This window comes from Corythoichthys intestinalis, chromosome 6 (assembly GCF_030265065.1).
Source record: "Corythoichthys intestinalis isolate RoL2023-P3 chromosome 6, ASM3026506v1, whole genome shotgun sequence".
Lineage (NCBI taxonomy): Eukaryota > Metazoa > Chordata > Actinopteri > Syngnathiformes > Syngnathidae > Corythoichthys > Corythoichthys intestinalis.
In genome coordinates, this window is record NC_080400.1 from 19,854,670 (window position 1) to 19,876,203 (window position 21,534).

Consider the following 21,534-nt stretch of genomic DNA (forward strand, 5'->3'; position numbering starts at 1 on the left):
AGGGAACATTTCAAATAAAGATACTGTAAAAGTTGTGCATTTTCTTAGATGAATGAAAAAATTGAGGTTTCTATGTGGGCGTGTTCCTTTGCTCATTGCCTGAAAGAGAAAATGAATATTGTTATAATTGTATGTTCCATTTTTTTTTTTTTTTTTTTTAATGACAGACAGCCAAGCGGAATGTCTGGAAAAGTGCAGGTTATGAAGGCAGTTTGAGTGAGTCATAAATAAATCACTTTACTACTTTATATTCATCAATCTCCTCCCGCACATAGATTCAAGGCCAATACTTTGTAAGAAAACTGAATAAGTATCACTTGACCAACCTTCAGCATTTATTTCATGCTTTCAGGAGACACAGAGAAAAGAACATTATCAAAGAGACAGTTGACATTTTCACTCACTGTCCAACTGCTCGTTAACACAAATTTCTAATCAGCCAGTGACATGGCAGCAATTCAATGCATTTAAGCTTCTTCTGTTCAGAGCAAGCAGAATCAGAATGAAAGCTGATTTAAGTGACTTTGAACGTGACATTGTTATTGGTGCCAGACTGGCTTGTCTGTGTATTTCAGAAAATGCTGATCTACTGTGATTTGTGCGCACAACTATGCCTTGTTGATGCCAGAGGTCAGACGAGAATTGTCAGAATGGTTTGAACTGATAGAAAAGCAATAGTAATTCAACCAATCACTCTTTACAACTGAGGCATGCTGAAGAGCATCTCTTAAAGCACAACATGTCAAACGTTGAGATGGGCTACAGAAGCAGATGACCACACCAAATGCCACTCCTTTCAGCTAAGAACAGTAAACGGAGGCTACATGTCGCAAAGGCTCACCAAAATAGAACATTAGATTGGAAAAATGTTGATGAATCTTGATTACCGCTGCGACATTCGGAGAGTAGGGTCAGAATTTGGCATCAACAACATGAACGGATGGATGCATCCTGTCTTGTATCAATGGTTCACGGTGGTGGTGTAATGGAGTGGGGGATATTTTCTTGGTACCAGTGTTTTTCGTCTTAGTCTTTTGGAAAATAACAGTTATTAGTCTTAATCATATTTTAGTCATGTCAAAATGTGTGTCTTCGTCTAGGTTTTGTTGACGAAAACGCAAAACTAATTTCGTCTAGTTTTAATCGATGTTTACTAAAACTGTTTTTGTCTGTAAATTGAAAACAAATTTACTCCTAAAATAAATAGTTTTCCAGCTATTTTGAAGGAACATTGACAGACATATTGTAGCGTCATCTACAAGGACAACGACAACTTGGTGATAATGCACACTCGGCAGGAAAACAGTAAATTACTTTCAATTATTGATACCCATCTGGTTGCTACGAACGATGTAAAAAAAATCAGTTTAAGAGGACCCTCGTGCAAACGCGAATGCTATGCTAACGCTACAAGTTACATTTAGCGTGCGATGAGCACTCAGAACAGACTTTTAAAGGCTAAAGCAACATTGCATATCCTCTCTGGCCAAGAAAACAAATCTCACCATGTGTGCAAGCCTGTATGACACACTGGTGAGTTGGGGGCGCAGAACGTCATGGGTGCCACCGCCAGAGACTGCTACGATGCAGGCTAACTACACATAAAATGTCACACATTTTGAAAATGTGACAGAAAATATTGCATATATTTGTCTTGTCAAACAAAAACTGGCATTTGTCTCGTTATTTTTTACCAAAACACGTTTTAGCTCATTATTGTCTCGTCTTCATCATTGAAAAAGTATTCATTAACGAAATATTTTCGCTGTCGTCATCATTCACAAAAATGACAATGCTTGGCACGCCCCTTTGTACCATTTCAACATCGTGGTAATGCAACACCTTACCTGAGTGTTTTTGCTGACCATGTCCTGATCTTTATAGCCACAGTGTACCCATCTTCTCATAGCTACTTCCAAGTACGAATTCATTGTACTCAAATGACGTCCACAATCATCACATCTCAATCCAACAAAACACTTTTGTTACATGGTTGAATGGGAAATTTGCATCATGGGTGTCCAGCTGCCAAGTCTGCAGTTATAAAGCATGTTATTTATAATGTCAATATGGACCAAACACTCTGAATTTTTTTCCCACTACCTTGTTAAATCTATGCTGCGAAGGAATAAGGCTGCTCTGAAGGCTAAAAGGGGTCCCAACCTCGTATTAGCCAGGTATATACATAATAGAGTGGCCATTCAAGTTATAGCTGTCTCTCAGCACCTCCATTCAGTATCTTATTTCAACAAATTCATACATTTTTGTTGTTGTTGTTGTTCACTGTTCCTTCACAATGCAAGGTCAGCATTAACAAGAATTATTTAAACGGAATTATATTTGAAATTCTTTCACAATGCATTTAATAACAAGAAGGTCATTGAGCTATAATTTGATTTGGCTTCTATAACGTACTGTATTGTATCGTTCTATATTGACGGCTTGGCGGCAAAAGAAATATTTTAAAAAGTAGCCAGCCTAATCATTTGCAGAAAACAAACAAACAAAAAATCATTAACGAAAATTTACACTTTGCATCGTAAATGCCATCTTACAAATTTATTACATACAACTGACATATAAGGGGTCCAGGCTGACCCCATCTTAGCAAAATTTTACCCCAATCTTGAAAACATTGAGACATATTTCTGCTACTCATAAATGTTCGAAAAGAAAAGCTGCATTTTTTTTTTTTAATTGTCTTATATTTTTTGTTGCTGACAAATGTCTACTCAACTCTTCACGGGATAAAATGTACAATTCAGCTAATTTGCCAAACAACATTAAACTCCAACATACCGTATTTTTCGGACTACAAGTCGCAACTGAGTATAAGTCGCACCAGCCATAAAATGCCCAACGAAGAGAAAAAAAAAAAAAAAAACATAAGTCGCACCGGAGTATAAGTCGCATTTTGGGGGTAAATTTACTTGATAAAATCCAACACATAGAACAGACATGTCATCTTCAAAGTCAATTTAACATAAAAATACAATGGAGAACAATATGCTGAATCAGTGTACAGTGTACAGTGCATAAACAACGAAATGTGAATATACTGTCCTCACTAGGACGCTACGGCTCGGTCCTGGCTATTCAGCGGGCTAAACTCCCAAATGACGATGCTGGACATAATTATATATTATGATTTGCTGAATCAATTTTGTCCTCGATACCAAACAGATTCGCATCAACGTGGATAAATGATAATTAGGTGATAAATAGGTGCTTTTACAGCAATGACAAAAACTGTTAGCATGCGTTCGCTAGCATTAGCACATTGTTCAAACAACCACACAAGTGGCTGTAAGTGTCCGATCGCGGGTGGAAAACACAACAACAACAGAAAAGATGATACACACAGGCGTTGCCTCTGTAGAGATATTTTACGAGCATAAACAAAGAACGTAGGTTCGCAGCCGTGTTACTCTCTCGCTAACTCGCCCACTCACTCAGAGCTACGTAGCTGTCGGTCTTCTGGCGTGTGAGCGCTCTTCTTCACGTAAACAAGTGTGAGTGCGCCCCCACGTGGGCGTGAACGCACCACAAACTAAAAGCATGCATTTCAATATAAAAAAGTCAATAATACAATTGAACACACATTGCCAAAGGCAGAATGCGAACGTGGCCATAGCTATTAAGAGTTATTCAGATCACTATAGCATAAAGAACATGATAAGTTTACCAAACCATCAGTGTCACTCCAAAACACAAAAATAACATGTGAAATGATATCATAATGTGTTCATAATTTCACACATAAGTCGCTCCTGAGTATAAGTCACACCCCCAGCCAAAATATGGAAGGAAAAAAAAAAAAAAAAAACGTGACTTTTAGTCCGAAAAAAACGGTAATCAGAATTTGTACAAAACAAAATATAACATATGCCTGTCTTATGATATAGATTTCACCACTCACTGCTGCCTACATAACAATACATTACCAACCAAACATCCAGCCATCCTGCTTGTGTGACGGCACATAAAATTAAATAAAAGGTTCCACATTTTTTAGTCAAGGTCATCTACATAAAATGTGGTGTGCACTACTGAAAGAAAACAATGTAGTGTCTTACATAATTAGAAAATCGATGTCTCACAAGACAAACTGCAAGAAATTGACTTCCTGTCGTCACAAAATTTAATTATAGACCACACGCACCCAACACAATGTGTGCAAATGGGCTAATGTGTGAAGATGTGTTAATGTGAGGAAGAGAGCTAGAAAATAGACTCTTAACGACATTTAAATTGTTGGAATATCACTTAAGAATCTAACAAGAAGAAATAAGAATCGCCGCATCACTAGAATAGACTCAAAACTGTGAGGTAGTCACAACTATGAGTCAGAGGCAAAAAAGAATACGTCCAAACACCGATCATATCCAGTATGTTCATCATGTGACAGCAAAATATAAAAGCCGTCTGACAAACGTGAAGTTAAGACTATCCCAGTTGACTTTGATTGATAAGCGAAGTACACAAACAATCATTATGACTGCCATGCACACCAATAATATTGACAGCAGGATACTCAATTAAACCAACACATTTTTTCTCATTGTGGAGAAAAAAAACTGCCTGACATGCAAACTCTACAGAGGGAGTTTCATGTCAAGACACAGTAAGATGTGATACAGGTAGCCTCTCATCCACCCTGCTGTCAGTATTTTAACATTTTAAAGTAAAAATGCAGCTCTCGGAAGTTTGTAAAAGCACTCCACTCTTAGGTTGCTGTGACAATGTCAGCATGATTACAGGACATCCACAAAGCGTGAAATGCACCAGTGTCGTACCTGTCAGGCAAGCACTCAGATTGATGAAACAGACGCAGTCAGGTCATATAGGGAGTGGCATGTGTCAAATAAGACAAATTGCAAGACTTAACAGAAAGCCAACAAAATGTTACAAAGCACTCTTGGATCCAAAAAGACAAAAGAGCACAATAGGAATATGTTGTGTTAATTTCTTGAAATGAAATGCAATCATTCATTGAGAGACAATAGACAATAATTCAGCAGCGCTGACTGTGATAAACATGGTGTTACTAAAAGATGAATGGCTTTAGAGGAAGAGAGAGTGTGACATCAAAGAGTCTGGCAGGCTTCTTTTTTTTTTTTTTTTTTTTTTAAACAAGTCAGGTCACGGAGACACGAGCTGTCCGGGCAGCCCGCCTACTCCACCACCTCTGTGAGTGAATTGACGACACACAAGACATACAAAAGTAGACAACACCAGAGGTCCCACACTGTTTGAAATACTAGGTTGGACCATACACAAAGCTTACTCTAACTCTCTGATGCTGCCACAACGTATGGACTGAATGCCAAACTGAGAGTGCCTGGAAACTTAGAAAGCAATTAATCAGTGGAAAAAAAAATTGAATCAGCTGAGCCAAGACCAACACTCCAAATCCTGATGTCCTCATAGCTACTAATCCCCTTCCACGCTCTGTAGCTGCTGGCAAGAATTTCGACATCTGAAGGAATGGCTTACGTTTGACAGTGTTGCAAGCATGAGTGAGCAATGGTTGACATGCAAAGACAGCCTGTGAGTGTGGTTCACTGAACCCCTCGACACACTGGAGTGGGCTTGTCTTCAGAAGCAAAACAGAATCCCAAAGTTAGGAGTACAGGATAGATGTAGTCAGATTACGCCTTCTAATTCTTATTTACAGACAGGAGATGAGTGTAGCATGTTGCACGTAAAAGCATATTTGTCGCATATAGAAGTGGGTAGTAACTAGGGGTGCAACGGTTCAGTTAGCCCACGGTTTGGTTTGAACCTAGGTTTTGGGATCACGGTTTCGGTTTGTGTTTTGCATTTTTTTTTTTTTTTTTTTTTTAAACTGCCTTTATTTTGCTTTTTAAAAAATAAAATAAACACTTGAAATGTAAACATTTTCGACTGTTAAAATGCCTCTTAGCTCTTTGGCTAGTGTAGTGACTGACTACTGAAATACACACACAGAAGTAAAAAAGTTACTTGGCAAAGTAACTGGTGATACCTTTCATGTTTTCTTTTGTTTTTTTCATTAAAAAAAACAACCAAACCCAAAAACATAGTAACCTTTGCTATGTTTGGAGGTCATTTAATGTTGTAGTGTAGCCTCCAGCACCACAGTTAAAAACCTAGGAGTTGTATTCGACCCTGACTCATCGTTTAAAGCTCACATTAAAAAAACCTGCAGAACGGCCTTCTTTCACTTGCGCAACATAGCCAAAATTAGAAATATTTTACCTAAAAGCGATGCAGAAAAATTAATTCACGCGTTACATCGAGTTTGGATTACGGCAACTCCCTACTTGCAGCTTGTCCTAAAAGTTCTCTAAAAGGTCTTCAGCTTGTCCAAAACGTAGCAGCAAGACTTTTAACAGGAACCAATAGAAGAGAGCACATCACTCCTGTGCTCCAGGCCCTTCACTGGCTTCCAGTTGAGTTTAGAATTAAATTTAAAATCCTCCTTCTTACATTTAAGACCATTAATGGGTTGGGGCCATCTTATCTCACCGATGCTCCGGTTCCATACCGCCCCAACAGAACACTCCGCTGTTAGAATGCAGGTCTTAGTTCCCAGGGTTTATAAAAGTACTGTCGGAGCTAGAGCCTTTAGCCACCAAGCCCCTGTTTTATGGCATCGGCTTCCAGGTAATATTAAAGAAGCCGAGACCGTCTGCACATTTAAGATTAGATTAAAAATGTTCCTATTCAACAAAGCTTATGGTCAGGCTAGTCGAAGTCGGAGTAGACTTAAAGTTTACTCTAAGCTGCACTAGAAGCTATAAAGCTGGGGGAAGTACAGCCACTGAGTTCTATCTCCTTTTTCTCACTCTACCTACCACTTATCTTACTTTATTTCTATTTTCCAATGTTAATATCTAGTTGTCTAGTCTCTTCATCACTAGTCAGCCGGTGTCCCCTTTCCCCCCTCCCCTCTGGGGAGGGGCTATTTTTAGGCTGCAGCCTCCTGACTGTCCGGATCCCTGGCTGGATGGACGTCCTCGTTGCTACCCCCGTCTCATCTGGCTAGATGGACCTCTTCTTGTTCCTTTACTCCACTGCATCTTTACGTACTGTAACTTCGCCTGCTAATTCCCATTAGCAGTCCTGGGGCTTCCTGTCTATCCGTCCTGGAAGTGGATCTCTCCTGAATGTGGTACTCCCCAAGGTTTCTCATTTTCTCTCAAAGACTCTGGAGTTTTTGGAGTTTTTCCTTGCCGACATGGAGGGTCTAAGGATGGGGGATAGATACCCAGGACTTGAATTTATTTATTCACCTTTGTTGCTTCATTTGCTGTTTCTGATTGTGTATCATATTGCCTCTGCAAAGCCCTTTGAGACAACGTTGTTGTGATCTAGGGCTACACAAATAAAATTGAATTGAATTGAATCGAATTTAATGTTTTAAATCAACCGTTAAAATTGATAAAATTGCTCCCGTTTTTGCATTAGTTCCCTTCTGTCTACTTGCGACATGTGAACATTTTAAAACTGTTTCATCCTTTAAAGACAGACTCAAGTCAAGATTTTGCCGCTTTAGGAGTATTTTAGATAAAAAGTTTCTTAGGTTCGCTCGTAAGGTTTACTACAAAAGAGCCTTTCTGAGAAGTTTACTGCTCTAAAATGGCGGCTGTTTACTAACGCTACCGAGTCTGTCATTTCGCATGTAGTTCTATATGCATGAGATTTCTAGGTGTAGGTTTATGCTGTCGGCTAAATCAGGAAATATTGGAGCCACCTAGCCTAGCATCGCGTTTGCTACAGCGTCTCAACACTCTTCCCTCTCCGTGTCTCTGACTTTTCTCGCGTCATTCAACCAACGTATTAACGAACATTGTCTCATTGCAGAAACGGTGACCAAATTCAAACGGATGAAAAAAAAACCCCGTAATGCACGAAAATCGATCTGGGCCACATTTTTCCAGAATGTCGCGGCGGTCTGTACTGTCAAGTCTCCCAAATCGGAATTCATGCAGCAATTACGCTATCAAAGAGCGAAAGAGACACTACGGTAGCGGTGCAGCTGTGCGTTATTAGCGCCTAGCCTAGCTTGCATTGAACACAGCTTTTGGGGAAGGGCCGGGCTTGACAACAGTCATAAAAAAATAAAAATGGGTTGAGGATAAGCCTGAGAATGATCGGTTTTCTTTCTGCTCTATATGAGCAATATTTCAACATTGCTTCCACGGCCGAAAGTCAGGGCAAACTGCCCGTATGTATGTTTGACATGCACGGACAGTGCGTGCATGCTATCGAACCATATAAACTTTTAATATAAGCCTAAACGGGGATTAATTATGTCTGTTATTCTTGTCCTCTTTTTGGAAAGCAAAATATGATATCCCTGGAATGACCGATGACAGCCAGCATGTGTGGCCATTTATTTTTATGCTTCTGTACATGCGGGTCTTCTTGCTCAGCACGTGTCGGACTGTGAATTAGTGCGCATGCGTAATACTTGAATGGTATCAATGGACAAAGGCAGTCTGAACGGGCACGCCAAAAAAACATATGACAAAACATCGAATTTGTGCATTAAGACCTTTAGTATGATCCTAGCCCATGACTCAAAAGTGCAGATTTTAACCTCTCTCACACTTTTTATTTGGCACTGATTGACCACGGAAAACTGGAGATATAATCCTCCTAGTTGGAACCACCGCAACGCTCTCTAATGTCCATAAGTTCTCTATTACTATCAACAATTTACCGATCTCTCCATCGTCTCAGGTTGAGAGTCTGGGTGTCATCCTCGACAGCACACTTTCTTCGCAACATTTCTCGCCTCTTCCCTTCTCTCACCCGCCATACCGCTTCAACCCTGGTCTGTAATCTAATAATCTCCCGGCTCGATTATTGCAACTCACTGCTCTTCAGTCTCCCTAACAAGTCCCTCCAGAAACTGCAGCTCCTCCAGAACTCAGCAGCACGCCTCATCACTCGAACCCCCGCAACACACCACATCACCCCCATCCTCCGTCAACTTCACTGGCTTCCCGTAAAACAAAGAATCAACTACAAGATCCTCATCATCACCTTCAAAATACTCCATGCCCTAGCCCTTCCCTACCTTTGCGATCTTCTCCGTCTAAACAATCCAACCTGTTCACTTTGCTCTACCACTATTCTTCCCCTCTCCGTCCCCCGTGTCCACCTCTCCACCTTTGGTTCCAGAGCTTTTAGTCATTGCGCCCCCCAGCTCTGGAACTCCCTAGCCCCTGATCTTCGCAGCATATCTACCCTATCACTTTTCAAATCTAGACTGAAAACACACCTGTTCACTCTTTCTTACCCACCATAACCCCTAGCTCTGTTATATTTTTACTAGGGCTGTCAAACGATTAAAATTTTTAATCGAGTTGATTACAGCTTGAAAATTAATTAATCGTAATTAATCGCAATTAATCGCAATTCAAACCATCTATAAAATATGCCATATTTTTCTGTAAATTATATATATATTCTGTAAAATAAATTGTTGGAATGGAAAGATAAGACAAAAGATGAATATATACATTCAACATACGGTACATAAGGACTGTAGTGGGCATTTCACTCTACTGTCATTTAAATCTGTCTATGCTGTCCTCACTCCGAAGCGTCTACTTTTTCCAAAGCTAGACAGCTAGTGAACGACGCCTTAATAATCAGACTTCTTCCTTTTTCATCTGATTTATTAATAAAAGGACCTCAAACCATTGTCCTCTTCAGTGTTGGGAGTAACGCCGTTATAAATAACGTCGTTACGTAACGGCGTTATTTTTTCAGTAACGGGGTAATCTAACTAATTACTTTTTCCGCCGTTACAACACCGTTACCGTTACTGACGGTCAAAAGCGGTCCGTTACTTACTCTGAATAAATTGCTATGCTTGTGCTGTGTTTCACCATTCTGTAAAATGACATTTCTGTATCTGTACACGAGCTCTGTTTTCTTGTATTCTTCTATTTATTGGTACTAAAATTAGGGTGCGCATTATAAACGGGTACAATAATTTTCCCTAGATTTTACAAGTAAATTTGGGGTACGCATTATACATGGGTGTGGCTTATAGTCGGGAAATTACAGTACTTCCTTTATAGTTACTATTATGAAATTAAAAGGATCATATCTCCGGTTTTCCGTGGTCAATGGGCTCCAAATAAAAACTGGGAGAGAGGTTTAAATCCGCGCTTTCGATTCCTGTTAAGGGCAGTGCTCCATGTCAAATACTTCATTTTTTACAGGGCTTTAAAGACGCCGCGTGATTGAACAGGCTGGCGTGATCATAGAACAGCAAGCTTGAGTCTTATTATATTTCTGGTATAATAGTCATGTGATTATTGTTAAGACGTCTCATTTTTGAAACTTGTAGAGCTACCTTTGGCATTGCCGGCAAAAAAAGCATACATCTAATACATAGAATAAAGACGAAAAATGTAACGACTCTTATGTAGCCCAAAGTAGAGGAGTAAGAGAAGCGCTTTTTTCTTCACAAATCTACTCAAGTAAAAGTATGGCTGAGTAAAACTACTCTCAGAGGTACATTATTCTCAAAAAGTTACTCAAGTAAATGTAACGGAGTACATGCAACGCATCACTACCCACCTCTGCAAATGAGTAACAATTTTTGTGTACAGTACTTGCTCACATTAAGGATTCAAGTCAGTGATGATTAAGTGTAGGAGTGTAAAACTATAGCAATTATATCTAGATATGGCCAAATAAGTTAACTCGCTGGCTGCCACTGACAGCGCTTGACGTCCTTTGAATGTCTCGCGCCGTCAATGGCACTGAAAGATGAGCATCTACGATCAAATGAATTTGACATCTATCGTCAATGGAACCCAATGAGTTAATTTTGCGTAACTTGCTGGTAATTTTAGGGTACTTACGGATGAATTCTGGATACTTTGGATCATTTCCTATTGATTTTAGGAGCATTCCGGGCTGCTTCCTGGTCATTGGTCATTCCTGCTGATTTTGGGGCATTTCAAGGTAACTTCCTATTAATTGTGGTGCATTTTCTGCTGGTTTTGGGGCGTTTTTGGGTCACTTGCTTGTTAACTGATTGGTTTCCAGTGACAGTGCCATTTCGGGTGTGTGTTTGTGTGTGTGTGTGTGTGTGTGTGTGTGGGGGGGGGGGTTGGTTTCTGCTTTTACAGCGCCAATGTCAAAATTACTGAAATGACTACTCGAGCAACTCGAGTAACTAGAGTTTAAAAGCTGATCCGAGTGATTCACCTCGAGGAATCATTTAATTTTGCCAGCTCTAAGCATCAAGTTTTTTTAATGCGGGACAACGCGCCGATGTCACGTGCGTAGAGGAAGAAGCAATAAAAAAAAAAAAAGAAAAACCTTTCTGCGGCCGACAGCCGCTACAAACTACACCGTTGTTGCTAAAAACTAGCCCGCATGATGCGGTGGTAGCAGGTACCATCTGATGCGTCTCATAGATATCACATGTATGTTGAACTAGATGCGAAATGACAGAGTCAGCGGTGTTAGTAAACAGCCGCCATCTTAAAGCAGTACACTTCTCAGCCCTAATAAGATTAACGTTACTGTCACTCGCTCACGTACGTAACGTTAGCCCTGCGGAGGGCTAGGTTTCTATTTAGACCACTGTCGATGCGTGGCTAACGTGTCTTACATACAGGCTTTATTTAATCTGTGAAACATAGTGCTGTAGAGTGATGAGGGAGTAAAATGAAAATATGATAAAGGTAACTGTCAATTTTAGCTCAGTAGTCATTGCTGGATAAAAGACCAAGTAGTAATGGCCCCTAATGTGCTTCAATACAGCAGGTATCATACTTTAACGTTGACAAAGAGTCACCCGCTTCGTTAGGTTGCAATTATTTCTTTTTTGGGAACTTGTGGAATGACAACAACAACAGGAAGGCACGTCTCTCGCCCTCCCGCACCTCCCTCACCCCCGCAGGTCACGCGGTGCATTCAGGAACGCATGCAAATATCCCTGCCATATTATAACCTGATATGTTGCAATAAATTTATTTTGAACACTGCAAAAACTCAAAATCCTATCAGGACTTACAGTTTAGACTAAATTAAAACTTAACTAGAACTTAAAAATGGCTTGACACAAATTGAAATTCAATTGAAACACGTGGGAAAAACACATTTTAAGTGATGTGTGTTATCAAGCGTAATGGCATTTTTAGGTAAGAAATATAAGATCTAAAAGTTTTTGGAGTGAAAGCAGTGAATTGGTCTTTTTTTTTATTCTAGTCACATCTGAAAGGCAACTGTTGGCTGTTTTCAACAATGTACATCGAAAATAACGACATTGATTGACTGAAAATGGTTCAATATTAGATGAAATGTCTTTTTTTCTCATGTATATTTATAATTGCTCTTTACTTAAAAAATGTTTTATCCGATTACTCGATTAATCGATAGGATTTTCAGTCGATTACTCGATTACTAAAATATTCGATAGCTGCAGCCCTAGTCAAAATAAAATAAAAGCATGCGATTCTGTATGTACAGCGTGAAAGTTACAACGTGCCTATCAGACCGAACAACCCTGCGGGCCAGCCATACGTTTAACATCCTAGGTTTAGGGCTATATAAATAAATGTGAGTTGTGTTGCGTTAGGCAAAATAGCACTTTTATACAACTACTTGAAAATAATTAATGATTAGTAGAATTATCAATCTAAAAAATATCCAACAACAGTAATTCATCTTGCTGTCAAGCATTTGGACTTGGTAAAAGTAAAAATGTAATCAATGTAGTGTTTGCCTGAGATATGCTCACAAAGGATGATGTAACCGCGTTGAATAGACCGTGGCCAGTCATGATTTGAGGATGTTGCGGCAGTGGTAGAAGCGGAAGCTATTGGGGTAACCCACTTTCATCCATTTATTGATTCATTCATGGAAAGATCAATCCGTCTGAATCATAACATGATGACAGCCCTGGAAATACGCATTGTGTGGTGTCTTGCAAAGTTAGTGTCAAAGCTGAGAACAGCGATGACATCATCCATGAAAGGCTGTGGGGTTTCTAAAGGATGAAAGATGGATACACACAAAGACAGGAGACGCTGGACAATGCTCCACCACAATTGTAGGTTAAAAAGCACTTTGATGGATAAGCATGACAAGAGAGAACTGGTTCAAACTCTGAAGTTATGGTTGTGTGTGTTCATTTTATAAAAACAAGAGCATTGTTCAGGCACAAAACATGCTATCCAGTTTTTCTAAGGAATGCTCATTTAATGATGTGAACCCTTTTACCTGAACAAAAATGTGGTCTTATAATGTGATTGACGCCATCTTCACGTCATCACCGAAAAACAGTTTTATTAGCCAAATACCAGAGACTGCTATGGTATGTTTTCATCACTTTAATGTAATGTAAAAAAACTGCAGAGTGGGAAAAAGATATGACCCTTAAGCTTTATTTTGGTTAGGCCAATAGAGGAAAATGGACAAATACAGAGAAAATGGAAATAACCTATGAACCAATGAGATGTCAGAGTCAACTAAAACGCACCATGTACCCTAACATCAACTACGAGTATAATAATTCACAGGGTATTTGTCTACACTCAAATTCAGAACATGTGAAAACTTCATCTGAAGTTCTTATCTTTTTTGCAATTTTTTGTTAGAAACGAAGTGAAGGAGTTGATAATTATGATAAATACACTTGAGCCCCTGTAATACACTGTATATAATGTACATTTGAATATACGGGAATAGAATGAGGTTACTATTCGAAGTAGGGAGTGGCATTCATTGGTGGAGGACTAACTGATACATGTTTTTTTTTTTTTTTTTTAATTGAAGTAGGATCCATTAATGATTTTAAAAAATGCTACAAAGTGACTTACTATTAGTTAAAATGTGGCATAATGGGTTTTAAATAAGCAACATTTTTTAAAACAGATTAGAGTCAATTTTTGATGAAAATTGAAATACAAACACCGTTCTTCTTCACCGTGTTTTACGTCCATATTTATAAAGAATTCAGTGATTTAAGCATTTATTCACAAGAATTTTCACTGGGAAAGCTCAGGCGGCTGCTAGCTACATTCACTACAGAATAGCATTGCACTTTGACATATTTATGTAAAATTAACGCTAACTGCACATTTTTTTTTTTTTTTTGCTTTTAACCAAGAATCAAGACTTTTACGTCCATATCTATAAAGAATTTGGGAATTTAAGCATTTATTCACAAGAATTTTCCACAGAAAAAGCTCTTTGTCTGCGTCTCCACTCAGCCAGCTTTGACGGCCACGCCAACATGTTGGCTAATACGCCAGCCTTGAGCTCCCAGAGGGCACCTGGTCCTACACCAACCCCTACACAGACGGCAACAAGCAGATCTTTGTCTACTTTGACCCTGTGCACCTTTGGAAGAACATCTACAGCAGCTTTCACAACAACGGCTGTATGGTGCTGCCCAGGTGTCCTGGGGCTGAAGTAAGTGGCCAGCATTATTCACTTTATAAAAAAGGATTAATTAAAACAACTTTCTAAAACAAACATGTTTTTTAGGAGCCTGAGAGAATGAGGACAGCCCGATTCTCAAGCCTGAAGGTGCTGGCCAGGTGGGAGAACTAAAAGTCCTTCAAGGCCGGCTACAAGTTGCCCAGATGGTACTGGCACGCTCTTCGATTAAGTTGGAAAACGTCGGGCTCATCATGGCGGTCGTCATTGCCAACACGGTCGCCGGGCTGAGGCTCCTCGCCATGACCACGAGCAAGGAGGACCACAGGGACACGGAGACGGGCTGGGCGGTCCTCAAGTGGCCATCTCTCCCCATGGACCATATGGCGTCCTTCGGAATGTCGCTGTGGGACTCCCTGATGTGTAGGAAGCACAAGAGCAAGTTCCTGGCGGTCCCTTTTCAACTGTTTTGGTGTGAACTTCTCCAAAGATGTGACTTCAGAAGCGAGGAAGAACAACCCCTTGGAGTGGCCGACCGGCAGGAAAAGGAGCAGAGTCGAGGAGGGCAGAAAGGAGACGGCGAGGAACAGGGACTTTTACAAGTCGAGGAAGCTGACCAGAAAACGCAAGGCATAGAAAGAGGCTATGTGATTGTTGAAAGACTAGGCTCACATTCTGGTAACACCACATCAATTATTTGCACTGCCTGAATCATAGGACTATGTCATACGCATTTTATATTTATGTTTATTCAGATTTCATACTTGCACGTCACTTTTGAGATTTTAACTTATCTTATCCTGCACTGTAAAGGGATATGCTCCCTTTACAATTGTACAACTGTATAATGATAATAAAGGGCTATTCTATTCTATAATAAGTTCTGATTGTATATAGAATTTATTAATAATCTATACATTATTTATAATTGATTCTGCATGTTTTCCTCAAGTATTAAGTTTCTGATGTTAGAGTGATTTATTAGTGGTTGAAAACTTGCAGTAAATAAAAGGAAATTTAAGTTGCTATGTTACAGTAAATATTGCTATTGAATATTGGTGATTTTCTCTGCATTTAGTGATTTTTGTGCATCTAGTGTAAAATCTGAGAATTTTATAGCCATGTTAAGTTTTGTTATACTTACATAAAACATAATCGGAATTTTATAAGGGAACGACTTTGGATTTTTTGATCCCGCTTCTTATGGAGACTCATATATGGCTAAGGTAGGTTCCTGTTTTGGTTTGAAGTCGGTAGCAGCTTTGGTTTTGAAAATATTTGAATTTGAAGTTTTTGAAAATAGGCCTCCTACGGATACTAATAAATATGCCCCATGTCATGTCAAGTATTATGAAGTCTATGCCATAACCTCTTTAGTCTTGCATACAGAGAACAAATTAAGCATGCTCCTAAGTAAAAATAAATGATGACGGCTGTTGATAAACACACACACGGTCTATTCATCCTCTATCTTCGAGTCAAAATGAGTGAAAATTAATGAAAGTTTGGAATGGAAACTGTGAGAGTGCTAGTGACGAATACGGCGAGACAAGGCAGGCTATAAATCAAAGAAAACTAATGAACAGGTTTCAGCAGACTTATTTAAATCAACAGTTGGCTGTTGACACAACAAGAGTATGAAGGGTGCACCACAAGGATAATCTCAACAAGGACAATAGAGACGAGGAGTCGACCGATGGTGGTTATTATGAAGGAAATCACAATAATGTGGCAGTTGTAGTTTAAATTTAGAACCCGAGGGATGATGGCAGGTTGGCAGGCAAAGGAAAAAAAAACAAAAAACCTTGGGGAATTTCCACTCTCATTGGGTGTCATTAAATGTCTGTTGGCCTATCTTTCTCAACAGGACTGGGCCTCAAGATGGAGGCATATGATTGTCCTGGAGGTCAAAGAAAAACAGTAGTTTGATTCAAGGTTAAGGGTAAATTCTGGTGAGAATGCAAATGTCTGGGAAATCAAGCAATGGTGAAAAATGTCACTTCAAGATGTATTAACTAGTGATGTTCAGATTATGCTCCATGAGGCATTTTCAACTTTCAACTGTGCCGGTATATAGAAAAAGTAGTGCTTGTAAATAGATAAGAAAAAAAACAGTGAACGTCTATTCTACGTGACCAGACAATGTGTAATTTTGCATCCTTTGCGTGTCCATTCGAGCTGTGCAAATTGCAGAGCTTGTATAGACACGCTAATTCACTATTGCACAGATTAATTCTTATACGACAATCTTGTTGTTCCGAATGAGGTCAAAAAATGCCAAACCGGGGAACACTTCCTTTTTTTTGGCTCAATCCATTTTTCCAATTATCACCAGTAGAGGGAAATTTTTACCTTAAAGGAATTAAACTATCATATCTGTTTATCTTCTGCCAGCCCTAGGTGAATGTGTACGTCCGTCACTGTTTATGGTTCACCTAAAATGAGTGATTGAAGGTTCCACCCCATGCATAACAGTCCCATTTAAAGTGCATTTTATCTGATATTCCCGCCGTATAGTGCGTTTTTAACCCTTTAACACCGAACGGGTCGGCCGCGACAAAATTACACAGATCGTCTTTGAAGCCTTGTTACGCTGTAATCACACCACCCACGTACCGCGGGTTGGTCTCATTTGAAAGTGCGGAAGTTGTGGTCCACGCCCGTTTTTACTTGAAGTCAGTCGATCAAGTTAAACGGAAGATAATTTCATTTGAATTTCATAGTTTTATTGCCCTCATGTGTAAGCATCAAAACACTGCATGGACCATGTGTTTATATCCATATTTCCATCATTTCTTGTCCTCTTTCAAAACCGAAAGCACCACGAAAGATTACATATCCCCAGGAGCCATTGTGAGATCAAGAAGGACGGATGTAATGTGAACATTTTTTATAAATTGCCGAGCAAGGCGGCACCTAATGATAGGGAGACAAGGTAGCGAGCGACGGCTAGTTGGATTGAGCGAGCGACTTAGAAACCTGCGGAATGAATCTAAAACTAAATTTACCGCTAGCTAATGTATTATTTCATCAACTTGAGGAAGTGGATGGACCAGATTTGTCATTGTTTTCTTAGGATGAGTCGGCAAATTGGGAAGAGGGACAGGCTGACAGCGCAAACGGCACAAGAGTGGGCTGAGTGACATAATGTATGATGCATCCCTTTGTCTTGTTCAAGGGGGAACTGAGTGGCATGCCTGAAAAAAATTGAACTGAACTAGTTTATTCTCAATATCTTTGAAGACTTTTTTTTCCCCAATGTAATATTAGATTTTTTTTTTCTTCACTCTCAATCTTCTCAATTTGTATATATGTATGTGTGTATTCGAGAAGCTTGATTGCATGTACAGTGGGAAAAATAAGTATTTAGTCAACCCCTAATTGTGCAAGTTCTCCTACTTAAAAATATTAGAGAGGCCTGTAATTGTCAACATGGGTAAACCTCAACCATGAGACAGAATGTGGAGAAGAAAAAAAAAACAGAAAATCACATTGTTTGAATTTTTAAAGAATTTATTTGCAAATCATGGTGGAAAATAAGTATTTGGTCAATACCAAAAGTTCATCTCAATACTTGGTTATGTACCCTTTGTTGGCAATAACGGAGGCCAAACGTTTTCTGTAGCTTTTCACACACTGTTGCTGGCATTTTGGCCCATTCCTCCATGCACATCTCCTCTAGAACAGTGATGTTTTGGGGCTGTCATTGGGCAACACGGACTTTCAACTCCCTCCACAGATTTTCTATGGGGTTGAGATCTGGAGACTGGCTAGGCCACTCCAGGACCTTGAAATGCTTCTTACGAAGCCACTCCTTTGTTGCCCTGGCTGTGTGTTTGGGATCATTGTCATGCTGAAAGACCCAGCCACGTCTCATCTTCAATGCCCTTGCTGATGGAAGGAGATTTTCACCAAAATCTCTCGATAGATGGCCCCATTCTTTCTTTCCTTTACACAGGTCAGTTGTCCTGGTCCCTTTGCAGAAAAACAGCCCCAAAGCACGATGTTTCCACCCGCATGCTTCACAGTGGGTATGGTGCAACTCAGTATTCTTTTTCCTCCAAACAAGAGAACCTGTGTTTCTACCAAAAAGTTCTATTTTGGTTTCATCTGACCATAACACATTCTCCCAGTCCTCTTCTGGATCATCCAAATGCGCTAGCGAACCACAGCCGGGCCTGGACGTGTACTGTCTTTAGCAGGGGGACACGTCTGGCAGTGCAGGATTTGAGTTCCTGGCGGCGCATTGTGTTACTGATAGTTACTTTGTTACTGTGGTCCCAGCTCTCTGTAAGTCATTAACTAGGTTCCCCTGTGTGGTTCTGGGATTTTTGCTCCCCGTTCTTGTTATCATTTTGACGCCTCGGAGTGAGGAGGGAGTTGAAAGTCCATGTTGCCCAACGACAGCCCCAAAACATCTCTGCTCTAGAGGAGATCTACATGGAGGAATTGGCCAAAATACCAGCAACAGTGTGTGAAAAGCTTGTGAAGAGTTACAGAAAACGTTTGGCCTCCGTTATTGCCAACAAAGGGTACATAACAAAGTGTTGAGATGAACTTTTGGTATAGACCAAATACTTATTTTCCACCAAGATTTGCAAATAAATTCTTTAAAATTCAAACAATGTGATTTTCTGTTTTTTTTCCACATTCTGTCTCTCATGGTTGAGGTTTACCCATGTTGACAATTACAAGCCTCGCTAATCTTTTCACGTAGGAGAACTTGCACAATTGGTGGTTGACTAAATACTTATTTGCCCCACTGTATATACTTTTGATAAGGTCATGGGTACAATACCTAACCTCACAAAGGGATATTATCCAAACCCTTTTTGTGTTAGAAGGCAAAGACAAGGGTTAAACATACATTTTCACTATTTTGCACTGTTGTGTTGGTCTACTGTCTATAACCTGTTTTGTCCATAGTATGTATAAAGGCCAAAATGCCTATTACCATACCTGCTGTTTGTGTTAAACTGTCAAATTTAAAACTATTCAGTCTTATTTTTTTCTTTTGAATGTTCATCTCAACAAGTTGAATACATTTTATTAAGGTTAGAAATGGTTCATCGAGCATGTTTGGTTGTCAATGGGACATCAATATTATAAATTTTGACAAAAGGCTTTGGGATTTTTTTTGTCTTTTTGGGTCCAAAATGTTGATTATAATTGGTCAGTGAAGAAAACAAAAGTTTGGACATGAAGGTTATGGTGTCCTGAAAAAAGGACCCAACCAGGCCATTGTGAACATGTTTTTCTTTGAAATATTAAGGCAACATCAAACGCATGCAGATTCTAACAAAATAGGTTCAGGTGTTCAAGGGTTAATAAAAGCTGTAATAAGATCTTCAAAATAATATATTTTTTTATATGTATCATAAAGAAATGTACTTGATATCTTATTGCAAACATTTCTAGAGACAAACTCCATCCTTGACAAGTTTCAATCAGGCTTCAGGTCCAGACATAGCACTGAGTCAGCACTGTTAAAAGTGCACAACGACATTTCCCTTTCTGTAGATAATGGAAACCCAGCAATCCTTGTTTTACTAGATCTCACAGCAGCATTTGATACAGTCGACCACACAGTCCTTGTATCTCGTCTAGAACACTTTATAGGTATCTGTGGTAAAGCTCTACAGTGGTTTAAATCGTACCTGGAACATAGGACCTTCTCAGTAATGATTGGGGAATTTTCCTCCTCACAAACCTCTCTGTCTTGTGGGGTGCCACAAGGCTCCATTTTAGGGCCTGTTCTCTTTGCACTTTATCTCCTACCTTTAGGATCAGTTATAAAAAAACATAATATCTCTTTTCATTTTTATGCTGATGACCTGCAGCTGTATCTCCCCCTGAGACCCAACGAACAAACTGCTCTCACTAAATTAATGGAGTGCATATCCGATGTGAAGCAGTGGCTAGCGCAAAAATTTTTACATCTTAACGAAAGCAAAACTGAATATATTACTTTTGGCACACCTTCTATGTTAAATGCCCTTGAGCCCAACCCTGGCACTCTGGCTCCCTTTTCTAAAACACATGTTAATAATCTCGGAGTGATATTCGATTGCAGGCTCAACTTTGAAAAACAGATTAGTTCTGTTGTAAGAGCAAGTTTTTTCCAGCTCCGTCTCTTGGCCAAAGTGAAGCCTTTTCTTACTCGCCACGACCTGGAAAAAGCAATTCACGCTTTTATAAGCTCGAGGCTGGATTACTGCAACGCACTTTATGTTGGTCTTCCCAAGTCCTCAGTTTCTCGTCTCCAACTTGTTCAAAATGCTGCTGCTCGATTTTTAACAGATACACCTAGACGTGAACATATTACCCCCGTGCTATCATCGCTCCACTGGCTTCCAGTCCATTTTAGAATTGATTTTAAACTTTTACTGTTTGTTTTTAATTCTATTAATGGCCAGGCTCCTTCTTACTTATCAGAAATTTTAACCATCCGTAACTCTGGCAGGACTCTTCGCTCTACCGGCCAACTTCATTTGCAAGTCCCAAGGTCCAAACTCAAACAGTGGGGAGACCGATCTTTTGCGGTTGCTGCACCCAGGTTATGGAATAGTCTTCCCCCGGAGATCCGCACCACTACAAATTTGGGCCTTTTTAAATCTCGTTTAAAGACACACCTTTTTAGACTCGCCTTTCCCCAAGATTAATTTAGCCTGGTTTTATTTCCTTAGGGTTTTTAATGTTTTCGGATTTTATCTGTTTTATTGTTTTGTTTGCTGTCTGACTAATCGTGATGCGATGTTTCGTTTCTTTTTTTCTTTTCTTTTCTTCCTAATGTCATTGTATAATACTTTCCTGCCTTTTATTTACTATGTGCCATGTTTGTCTTTGTTGTAAAGCACTTTGGGGACCTTTCGGGTTTTGTAAAGGGCTATATAAATAAATTTGATTTGATTTGATTTTAGAAAATATTGGCCCCCTAACTCGCCTATGCACAGCTTCCACTTTACAATTATGAAACATGCTATGATGACTCTGCTTCTGGATTTGCCAGTTGTAAGGTTTGAAGTGTTTTGGTAATGTGCCGTGTAAAAATGAAGGTTGTTATGTCCTCTCTGGCTCTCATTTGCCTTTTAAATTGTGCTTACTGCTAAAACAGGCCAGGTTCACAGC

The 21,534-nt window shown here is 39.6% G+C and overlaps 1 protein-coding gene across 10 annotated transcripts in view; it reads right to left on the reverse strand.

The window, feature by feature from the left end:
• The window catches only part of grik4 (glutamate receptor, ionotropic, kainate 4), a 734,878-nt gene that overhangs the window by 369,750 nt on the left and 343,594 nt on the right, over positions 1 to 21,534 (reverse strand). Inside the window, exon 1 of one of the 10 annotated variants that reach the window (XM_057839369.1) lies at positions 12,764 to 12,893. The exons of the other annotated variants lie outside the window; for them this stretch is intronic. The gene's annotated coding sequence lies outside the window, so the exon portion shown is untranslated. Of the gene's footprint in view, positions 1 to 12,763; positions 12,894 to 21,534 lie in introns of those variants that run through there. 10 annotated transcript variants of the gene reach the window in all.